Consider the following 10,109-nt stretch of genomic DNA (forward strand, 5'->3'; position numbering starts at 1 on the left):
CGTGTGGTCTGAAGCTGGGCTGGACGGTGATCTTGTAGGATCAGAAATGGAGGTGGACAAGAACAGAGGAACGCTGGTGGGGGTCATGAGGTCTCCTGGTGGGCTGGTGTCAGGAGAGGAGAAGTGATGCTCAGCTTTGGATACAGTCAGAACCTGGCTGGTTCCCTCCTTAGAATCTGGCTTCCCAGGCATTTTGGAAGACGTCTTGCTGGATATTGGGGTTGTCCCTCCTGGAGCACTTGAGCCAGGATCCAGCATGGTCACTGCTGTCCACATGGACACTGGGGCAGAAGCGAGGGCGGGAGTCAAACCTACAGCTGTTTCAGACAGAGCTGTGGCTGCTGTAGGTAGGGGTGTTGTATCCTGGCCGGTCCTCGTGTCACTGTCACCTGTGTGTGTGATCTCAGTGGAAGGTGTAGTCTCCTCAGGGGTTGGGCCAGCTGTGGCTTCTAGGGTGGGTGTGTCTGAAGATGTTTCTCCAGGTGATGCTGTTTCAGTGAAGCTTGTGCTTGGCTCAGTGGACTTGGAAACCACCCAGTGAGTAAGGGAGGTGTGGATAGGGTCTGTCTCCATGGCCAGTGTTTCCTCTGTAGGACTTGTCTGTGCCCCCCAGGTGGACTGGGGTTCAGCTGAGGGTTCACTTGTACCTGCGCTGGTCCATATTTCTTCTGATGGGGTGCTGGAATCTAGTGTCCTGGTGATGGCAGAGCTCTCGGGGGCAGTTGTGCTGGGGCTGTACCCGTTAGCAGTGGTGTCAGGACTTCTGATCTCCCCTGCTGTGTGTGATGGAGAGACCACAGTAGAACTTTCTTCCTGGCTGTCCACAGTGCTCAAATCTGAGGTGTTAGAGGTGATATCCCTACTGTTCCTTCTTTCAGTAACAGAGGTCTCAGGTGGAGCTGTAGAGGCACTCGAAGTTCCCTTAGCCTCATGTTCAGCCATTGTTGGGTGATTGGTGGTGTTTTTTGGGACAAGGATGGCAGGAGATGTGGTTGTCACTCCTGAAACACTGGTAAGGTTGATCTTCCCAGGACTCCTTTGTTCTCCAGAAGTTAAAGCACTGGTTTTGCTGATGTTGGTTGATTCTGTGGCTCCTGTGGGTCTAGAATTCCCCAGTGTGATGTGGGTGTTGCTGCCTGGTGTTGTCAAGGACTGGGTTGACGTCGTTGATGCAGTGGGGCCTGTGGGTTCAATTAGGGATGGGTCATTGTTATCTCTGGGTGTTCAAGTTTAAGACTAGTCCTCTGGAACTTCCCTGGTGGCTCAGTGGTAAAGAATCCACCTGCCAGTGCAGGGGACATGGGTTTGATCCTCGGTTCTGGAAAGATCCCACATGCCGAGGGGCAACTAAGCCTGTGTGCTACAACTACTGAGCCCGTGCTCTAGAACCCATGTTCCACAGTGAGAAGCCCGAGAACAGCAAAGAAGAGTAGCCCCACTTTCTGCAACTAGAGAAAGCCCTCGGACAGCAGCAAGGATCCAGCCAAAAATGAATAAATACAATTTTAAAAGAAAAACAATAGTCCTCTGAGTGGAGTTGGCTGCTACAGACCTACTTTGCTTTGCATGCGTGCTCAGTCATATGAGATTCTGTGACCCCACGGACTGTAGCCCTCCAGGCTCCTCTATCCATGGGATCTTCCAGGCAAGAATACTGGAGTGGGTTGCCATTTCCTCCTCCAAGGAATCTTCCCAACCCAGGGATAGAACCCAGGTCTCCCACACTGCAGGTGGATTCTTTACCACTGTGCCATCTGGGAAGCCTACTACTGACCTTCTGCAGTTTAATTTTGTGGTATGAGATTTAGGTAGAATCTCTGGGCTCTGTTGGACAAAGCTGGGTCTGTATGAACCGTTATATAGTGGAGGCTGGAGGAAACATGGGCAACTCTTCTGATCAAGAATACATAAATTTGGGTGGAATGAACTGGGAGGTTGAGATTGACATATATACTCTACTACGTATAAAACAGATGACTAATAAGAACCTACATATAGGCCAGGGAACCCTACTCAGGCTCTGTGGTGACCTAAATGGGAAAGAAATCCAAAAAAGAGGGGCTATATATATGATTTGTAGCCTCTGATCTGTTCTGGACTATCTTTGATTGGTTTGTGTGCTGTTATGTGAAAAATATCTGATGATATGGTTAGATCTGGGCTTCCCTGTTGGTGCAGTGGTAAAGAACCCACCTGCCAATGCAGGAAACACAGGTTTGATTCCTGGGTCAGAAAGATCCCCCCGGAGGAGGAAATGGCAACCCACTCCAGTATTCTTGGCCTGGGAGAATCCCTATGGACAGAGGAGCCTGGCAGGCTACACAGTCCATGGGGGTCTTGAAAAGGTTGAACACGACTGAGCAACTAAACAACAAATATACACACATATATGCATAGCTGATGCACTTGGCTGTAGAGAAGAAAATAACATAAACTGTAATGCAGCTATACTGCAATAAAAATTTTTAAAAGAAAAGTAAATTTGGGCAGGAGAAACAGGAGGGTGTTGCAACCACAGAAAGTTCTTGAAGATGAAAAGCTAACCATTTCTCAGTTCCCTTTCTGAAATCTTTCAATGGATCCTCACTGCCTATAGGATAGAGTTCCTTAGCGTGTCAGGGTCCTTAATGATCCATCCCCTTGTGTCTCTAAAATGGTGCTTCTCAACCCATTGTGATTGTTCTTCCAGAGAACAGGTATTATCTATGCACCTTTAGTTGTCACAGCTAGTGATCTTCTACTTCCATCTAGTGGTCAGAAGCTAGGGATGCTTCTAACAACTGTAATGCATAGCCCACCCCCTCCCCTGCAAAGAATTACCTGGCCACGACTGAACTGAACTGAACTGAATCTCAACAGTGCGGTCCCTGGTGGCTTAGAGGTAAAGAATCTGCCTGCCAGTGCAGGAAATTCAGGAGACACGGATTCAACCCATGGGTTGTTAAGATACTCTGGACAATGGCTTGGCAATCCATTCCAGTATTCGTGCCTGGAAAATCGCATGGACAGAGGAGCCTGGTGGGCTACAGTCCATGGGGGGTCACAAAGAGTTGGACACAACTGAGTGACAAAACGACAACAACACAATAGCGCCGAGGGTGAGACTCTCTGCTCTGTCCTTATATCCCATAAAATCCATCCTCTCATCTTCTTTAAACCACAGCTACATTCTCACAGTTCCCCAGCCCAAGAGCATAATCCTTCACTCATCTTTTCAATGATCGCCATGTCCTTTACACAAATGAACACCTATTCATTAACTCAGCTTCTGTTATTGTATTCACTCTTCTCTCCTTACTGAATTGTCTTTTCTTTTTTCTTTCTTTCTTTTTTTTATTGGCCTCACCTGCAGCTTGTGGGATCTCAGTTCCCCAACTAGGAATGGAACCCCCTGCATGGAAAGGAGTTGGAAGTGTCGAGTCTTAACCACTATTACTATTGTTGTGTCTTGACTCTTTTGCAACCCTATGGACTGTAGCCCATGAGGCTCCTCTGTCCATGGGATTTCCCAGACAAGAGTACTATAACTGATTTAACTTTTATGCAGAGTACATCATGCAAAATGCTGGCCTAGATGACTCACAAGGTAGAATCAAGATTCCTGGGAGAAATATCAACAACCTCAGATATGCAGATGATACCACTCTAATGGAAGAAAACTAAGAGGAACCAAAGAGCCTCTTGATGAGGATGAAAGAGGAGAGTGAAAAGCTGGCTTAAAACTCAACATTCAAAAAACTAAGATCATGGCATCTGGTCCCATCACTTCATGGAAAATAGATGGGGAAAAATTGGAAACAGTGACAGACTTTATTTTCTTGGGCTCCAAAATCACTGCGGATGGTGACTGCAGCCAAGAAACTAAAATATGCTTGTTCCTTGGAAGAAAAGCTATGATAAACCTAGCTAGCATATTAAAAAAGAGACATCACTTTGCTAACAGAGGTCCACATAGTCAAAGCTAGGGTTTTTTCCAATAGTCATGTACAGGTGTGAGAATTGGACCATAAAGAAGGCTGAGTTGGATCATAAAGAAATGATGCTTTTGAACCGTGGTGCTGGAGAAGAGTCTTGAGAGTTCCTTAGACAGCAAAGAGATCAAACCAGTCATTCCTAAAGGAAAACCAGCCCTGAATATTCATTGAAAGGACTGATGCTGAAGCTGAAGCTCCAATACTTTGGCCACTTGATGGACTCACTGGAAAAGACCTTGATGCTGGGAAAGATAGAGGGCAAGAGGAGAAGAGGGCAACAGAGGATGAGATGTTTGGATGGTATCACCGACTCAACAGACATGAGTTTGAGTAAACTCGGGGAGATGGTGATGGACTAGGAAGCTGGGTTTGCAAAGAGTTGGACACAACTTTGTGACTGAGCAACAAATAACTGATTCACTTTGCTGTGCACCTGAAACTAACACAACATTGTACAGGGTTGGCCAAAAAGTTCATCTGGTTTTTCTGTAACATCTCATGGAAAAATCTTTACAAACTTGAGGGCAACCCAATAAATCAACTACGTGTGTGCTTAGTTGCTCAGTTGTGTCCGACTCTTTTTGACCCCGTGGACTGGAGCCCTCCAGGTTCCTCTGTCCATGGGCTTTTTCAGGGAAGAATACTGGAGTGGGTTACCATGCATCAACTATACTCCAATAAATTTTTTTTTTAAAGAAACAGTTCTGTCTCTGAAGCATCCTCCAAAGTTCATGTCCCAGATGAGCCATGCTTTCAGAGACACAACTGTGAAGAAAACAGGGACTCAAAAAAATTGGTTGAACATTGTCCCCAACGATGTGCCCAAAGCAAGACTCATGACAGGACTGGGGACTGAACCCTGGCTGAAGAAGAGGTATTTGTGGGTACCACCTGACACAAACCCAGAGGCTTCTTCAGAAGGCCCTGCAGCAACAGAGAAAGGGGTGCGGAGGGAGAGGTGGCAAGCTGAAGGCTTCTGGAAGAGTCGGGGGAGAGCTCAGCACTGGGCTCGTCCTGGGGCGCTCAGAGGAGCCGCAACTGTCAGAGAGATGCTTTGCGTGTCTTCCTGTCAGTCGGGTCCTGCTTTGGACAGAGAAGATGAACTGGCATCCCCTTAGGCTATCAGGACCGCTGTCATGACCCGGGAATGAGGCTGCAGACCAGTAATCTCAGCAAGAGAGATTTTTTTGCCTTTATTATTCATGAGACAAATATTTCCTGCATACCTACTATTTTCAGGTACTGTGACAGGCTGCATTTGGCAATGTCTGGAGACACTTTGGGGATTCCCAGGTGGCTTCCCGGAGCAACTCAGCAGTACGGAATCTGCCTGCCAGTACAAGAGACACAGGAGACTTGGCTTCCATCTCTGGGTTGGGCAGATCCCTGGGAGAAAGTAATGGCAACCCGCTCCAGTATTCTTGCCTGGGAAATCCAATGGGTAGAGGAGCCTGGCGGGCCACAGTCGCAAAGTATCAGACATGACTGAGCATGTACTCATGGAGCATTTTTGGTTGTCATGACTCGAGGGTCAGTTGCTATTGGCATCTTGTGGGTAGAGACCAGGGATGCTGATTAATATCTTCCAATGCAAAGGACAGTGCTCCCACAACAAAGAATGATCCAGACTCAGATATACTGACCTCTGTGCCCAACTGAGAGACTGTTCTAGTGTGCTTGGTCTAAGCTTATTGCTGTTGCATAGAAAAAGCAGATAGGAACCCAATTTAGTGGGTTGTCAACAGCACCAAAAATGTAAGAGGATAACAGAATAAGGCATCAGGGCACACTGGGTGCAGCAGAGGTAAATGATTTTACAAAAGTATTTTTAGATACACACACACCTAAGCACAGAGCTGGTCACAATGTAAGATGCATTTCTTTTTCATTCCCTCATAGCTCAGTTGGTAAAGAATCTGCCTGCAATGCAGGAGTTAAAGTGAATTTCTCAGTCATGTCTAGCTCTTTGAGATCCCATGGACTATACAGTCCGTGGAATTCTCCAGGCCAGAATACTGGAGTGGGTAGTCGTTCCCTTCTCCAGAGGATCTTCCCAACCTAGGAATCAAACCTAGGTTTCCCGCATTGCGGGTGGATTCTTTACCGGCTGAGCCACAAGGGAAGCAATGCAGGAGACCCCGGTTTGATTCCTGGGTTGGGAAGATCCACTGGAGAAGGGATTAGGCTACCCACTCTAGTATTCTTGGGCTTCCCTTGTGGCTTAGCCGGTAAAGAATCCGCCTGCAATGCTAGAGGCCTGGATTTGATCCCTGGGTTGGGAAGATCCCCTGGACAAGGGAAAGGCTACCCACTCCAGTATTCTGGCCTAGAGGATTCCATGGGCAGAGGGGCCTAGTGGGCTATAGTCCATATATTCGCAAAGAGTCAGACACACAGAGACACACACACACCCTCTCCCTCTGAGACTTCCCTCCCAACCCCCCTCCCACCCACCTTCCTAGATCATCCCAGAGCACCGAGCCGAACCTTCTATGCTATACGGCAGCTTTCTACTAGCTAGCTATTTATACATGGTGGTGTATATGTGGGTGCAGGCATGCATGCTAATTCGTGTCAGTAGTGTCCAACTCTGCGACCCCATGGACTGTAGCCCGCCAAGCTCCTCTGTCCATGGGGATTCTCCAGGCAAAACTACTGGAGTGGGTTGCCATGCCCTCTTCCAGAAGATCTTCCTGATCCAGGGATCAAACCCAGGTCTCACGTCTTCTGCATGGGCAGGCAGGTTCTTTACCACTAGCGCCACCTGGGAAGCCCTACTGTATATATGTCGGTTCTAATCTCTCAATTCATCCCCCCTTCCCTTCCCCCCACAATGTCCATATGTCTGATCTCTATGTCTGCTTCCCTATTCCTGCCCTGCAAATAGATTCCTCACATTTTTTTTTAAGATTCCACATATACGCATTAATATACAATATTTGTTTTTCTCTCTCTGACAGTTCACCCTGTCCTGCTGACTCTAGGTCCATCCACATCCCTACAGATGTATTTCTTATTATGAATCCCAGTCAAAAACTCTGCCAGATGTTCCTGCATCAGCTCATCCTCTGCTATCTAGCTTCGCCTGGCTTCCTTCCCCATCCCATCTCTTCTCTCACACTGGTGTCACTGGGAAGGGAGCTGGTGTCAGCATCACTGGGCATTTACAGAGCCAGGCTGCCTGGAAGAGAGGTCCAGCTCTCCCACGGACCAGTGGCATGACCTTGGGCAAGTCACATAAACTAACAAGGCCTCCATTTCAGTTTCCTTATCTGCAAATCAGGCCACTAAGAGGATTAAATGAATTAATCTACGTAAAGGGTTTAAAATAGTGTCTGGGACTTCCCTGGGGGTCCAGTGGTTAAGACTCTGCCTGCCAATGCCTGGGACACGGGTTTGATCTCTGGTTGGGGAGGATTCCATGTGTCTTGGGCAACTAAACCCGTGTGCCAGACTACTGAGCCCACCCATCCCAGAGCTCGTGCTCCACAAGAGAAGCCACTGCAGTGAAGCCCAGGCACCACAACTAGAGAGAAGCCCCCGCCTGCCGCAACCAGAGAAAGACTGCCCAGCTTTAAATAAATGCATTTATTAAATAAATAAAATAAAAAATCCCATTGTCTGGCATATATTGCTTTTGATTGTTGTATGAGTATAATTTGTCAAAATTCACCAAAGACAGTGGGCTGGATGTGAATTAAAATTTAAAAACATAAGCCATTAAAAAGAATACATTTGAATCAGTTCTAATGAAGTGGATGAAACTGGAGCCTATTATACAGAGTGAAGTAAGCCAGAAAGAAGAACACCAATACAGTATACTAATGCATATATATGGAATTTAGAAAGATGGTAATTGATAACCCTGTATGCAAGACAGCAAAAGAGACACAGATGTATAGAACAGTCTTTTGGACCCTGTGGGAGAGGGAGAGGGTGGGATGATTTGGGAGAATGGCATTGAAACATGTATATCATATATGAAATTAATCGCCAGTCCAGGTTCGATGCATGATACTGGATGCTTGGAGCTGGTGCACTGGGATGACCCAGAGGGATGGTACGAGGAGGAAGGAGGGTGGGGGGTTCAGGATGGTGAACATGTGTATACCTGTGGTGGATTCATGTTGATGTATGGCAAAACCAATACAATATTGTAAAGTAATTAACCTCCAATTAAAATAAATAAATTTATATTAAAAATAAAAAAATTAAGATGAAAAATAAAAAAGAAAAAACATAAAATAGAATAGAATAATAAAAATAATTGAAAAATATTATTATTACCTTGGCTTATTTTAGCATAGCACTGAATGCTCTTATTATTATTATTAGTTAGAAGGAGGATGTAAATGGGATCAGAGTTCTGTTAGGGAGTGGGTCAGAACCAGAGAAGTGGGAATCAGAATAAGAATCAATGATGGGGGGCTTCCCTGGTTGTCCGGGGATTAGGAATCCGCCTGTCAATGCACGGGATACAGGCGAGGAAGTTCCCATACGCCTCAGAGCAACTAAGCCCATGTGTCACAACCACTGAAGCCTGCACATCTAGAGCCCATACTCTGCAACAAGAGAAGACACTGCAATGAGAAGCCCGAGCACCTCAACTGGAGAAAGCCCTTGAGCAGCAACAAAGACCCAGTGCAGCCAAAAATAAATATATAAAATTTAAAAAAAGAATCAGTGATGGGGAGCAGGGGTCAGATTCACTGTATCTTGTTGCTTAGTTGCTAAGTCATGTCTGACTTTGGGACCCCATGGATGCAGCATGTCAGGCTTCCCTGTCCTTCACCATCTCCTGGAGCTTACTCAAACTTATGTCCATTGAGTCAGTGATGCCATCCAACCATCTCATCCTCTGTCACCCTCTTTTCCTCCTGCCCTCAATCTTTCCCAGCATCAGGGTCTTTTCCAATGATATGGCTCTTCGCATCAGATGGCCAAAGCATTGGAACTTCAGCATCAGCACCAGTCTTTCCAATGAATATTCAGTACTGATATGCTTTAGGATGGACTGGTTTGATCTCCTTGCTGTCCAAGGGACTCTCAAGAGTCTTCTCTGGCACCACGTTTCAAAAGCATGCATTCTTTGGTGCTCAGCCTTCTTTATGGCCCAGCTCTCTTGGGGAGTCCCAAAACTGGGTGCCCAAAGGACAGCTGTCCCAGAACAGATATTGCAAGCGGCTGGCTGGTCCAATGGAGATGAATGAGACTGGTCAGGATGGGTAGGGGACAGCCAGGCAGGATGCCCTGCTCAACTTCAGTGTCCGTTCCTTTGACTGCTGAGAGGTCTGGCTCCACACATGTATGGGGCCGCACCAGGCAGGGCAGCTCCTGGGATGTCTCCTCCCAGGCAAGGACCCAAGGTGGGGGCACAAGGAGGTGAAGCCCATCCCGAACAGCAGAGGAAATGCCAAGCCCAGCTCTACCCTCAGGTGGGGCCTCAGGTAGTGGACTGAGTCCCTTGGTCCCACCTTGCCTTGCTGGCCTACCCTGCACCCCTGCAAGGGACTGCTGGTTGGGTAGGGGTCCTTTGGGGGTTTCAGCACCAACTGAAGTCCTACCTTCCCTGGGAGGAGAGATCTAAGGGCTCCTCTCCATCCCTGAGAAAAGTGAGGACATGCTGTCAGAAGAGAAAGAAGAGGGCTCATCAGGGCTTCCATGGTGGCTCAGTGGTAAAGAATCCACCTGCCAGTGTCAGGGACACAGGTTCAATCCCTGGTCTGGGGAGATCCCCAGGCTGGGGAGCAACTCAGCCTGGTGCTGCAGCCACTGAGCCTGTGCTCTAGAGCCCAGGAGCCATAATTGCCAAAGCCATGCTCCCTACAGCTCGTGCTCCACAGCAAGAGAAGGCACTCCAATGAGAAGTCTGCACACAACAACCAGAGAAAAGCTCTCGCAGCAACGAAGACCCAGCACAGGCAAAAATAAATAAATAATTTGCTTTTTTTTTTTAAAAAAAGGAGAGTACCCCTCATAAGAAAAAAGAGCTTGTTTTGCTCTCTCCCTATCTCACACACACTGTCTCACATACATACGCACACTTACACAAGTGCACACACACAGCCAGAACTCAAGCCCTGGTATCCTGGATTTCAAGCTGGTCCTGCCCCACTCACTCCACAGAGCCTCAGT

Source organism: Budorcas taxicolor, chromosome 7 (genome assembly GCF_023091745.1).
Source record: "Budorcas taxicolor isolate Tak-1 chromosome 7, Takin1.1, whole genome shotgun sequence".
NCBI classification, from domain to species: domain Eukaryota; kingdom Metazoa; phylum Chordata; class Mammalia; order Artiodactyla; family Bovidae; genus Budorcas; species Budorcas taxicolor.